This window comes from Lithobates pipiens, unplaced genomic scaffold (genome assembly GCF_037356315.1).
Source record: "Lithobates pipiens isolate NorthernLeopardFrog02 unplaced genomic scaffold, aLitPip1_a1.2 Scaffold_13, whole genome shotgun sequence".
NCBI lineage: Eukaryota > Metazoa > Chordata > Amphibia > Anura > Ranidae > Lithobates > Lithobates pipiens.
In genome coordinates this window covers 81,371,220-81,372,578 of record NW_027507718.1, presented here as the reverse complement: position 1 = coordinate 81,372,578, position 1,359 = coordinate 81,371,220, and the positions used below count along the sequence as shown (strand labels likewise).

General features: G+C 39.1%; 1 non-coding gene across 1 annotated transcript; it reads left to right on the top strand.

Annotated features, from left to right (window-relative positions):
* The first annotated feature begins 291 nt into the window (after positions 1–291).
* LOC143979936 (U2 spliceosomal RNA) lies at positions 292–482 on the top strand. Its single transcript, XR_013274146.1, has one exon. It is a non-coding gene; the product is annotated as a U2 spliceosomal RNA (small nuclear RNA).
* The last annotated feature ends 877 nt before the right edge of the window (positions 483–1,359 follow it).

The following is a 1,359-nucleotide window of genomic DNA, read 5'->3' as shown; positions in this document are numbered from 1 at the left end:
ACAATAGCGAAACAAGTTCAGTGCTTACAATACAGTACACAAGGGGATTAATGGTATTAACAGAAAGAGAGTGTTTGAATTTCAGATGAGGATATTTTTGAATTTTTGCAAACACTTTTTTTTTTTTTTTACAACGGCAGAGAATTATACACAAAGGCTACAACACAATACAAAAAAATTATGGGTAGTAATGCACAGATAAGTTTTTATATGAATTTATTTTTGATATTGTATTCCCGACTGCCTTCTATACATTTCAGGCATTCATATGCAGGCTAAAACATTTCATATATCGCTTCTCGGCCTTTTGGCTAAGATCAAGTGTAGTATCTGTTCTTATCAGTTTAATATCTGATACGTCCCCTATCTGGGGACCATATATTAAATGGATTTTTAGAACAGGGAGATGGAAGAAGAGCTTGCTCTGTCCACTCCACGCATCGACCTGGTATTGCAGTACCTCCAGGACCGGTGCACAAAAAAAAAAAAAAAAAAAAAAAAAACATTTCATATAGGATCTTGGAACGTCAGAGGAATGGATAACCCAGTTAAAAAAGCAGCAGTATTTGTCATGTTGGAGAGACACGGAATAAAGTTGATCTGTCTGCAGGAGACACACTTAACAAAACATACAATCTTGCAATTAAAGAGCAGGAAATACCAACTCCAATACCATTCAGTATATTCCTCTTATTCTAGAGGTGTAAGTGTTATGGTAAGAACCGGGGTGGCTTTTTCCTGCAGACAGATCAGCATAGACAAAAAGGGTCATTATAGCTTTCTTTACTGTTCATTGGGGAATAGGATGTATGTGGTGGCAAATATCTATGTCCCTCCGCCTTTTAAAATTGATGTTATGATTAGACTGAGTGAATTTATTTTAGACAAGGAAGAAGTGCCGGTTATACTAGTGGGAGACTTCAATGAGGTTTTGGATAAAAAGATAGACAGGTTTCCCACATGGGGGCAGTCGATGCCCACAGAAAAGAGCCGGTTGAGGCAATTTTTGGAAGAAGTTGGGCTTATTGATGTATGGAGAGCACGGAATCCAAATGTTCAGCAATATTCATGCTTCTCGAGTTCGTATTCCACACTCTCCAGGATAGATATGGCCCTGGGAAACAGAGCGCTGCAGATTATAAAAAACTTATATCTACCAAGAGGGGTATCAGATCACTTGCCAATGGTGTTGACATTGAACTTAGAGCCTGGAAAATAAATCCATCCTGGTTTGAATTAATAAAGAAAACAGATAGGGTTCTGCCCAAACTGAGAGAGTTTTTAGAGTTTAACCCCTTGCCGCCGAGTGTATGCAGATGTGCGTACACGGCTTCCGGGGGGGGCATACCGGGATGATTC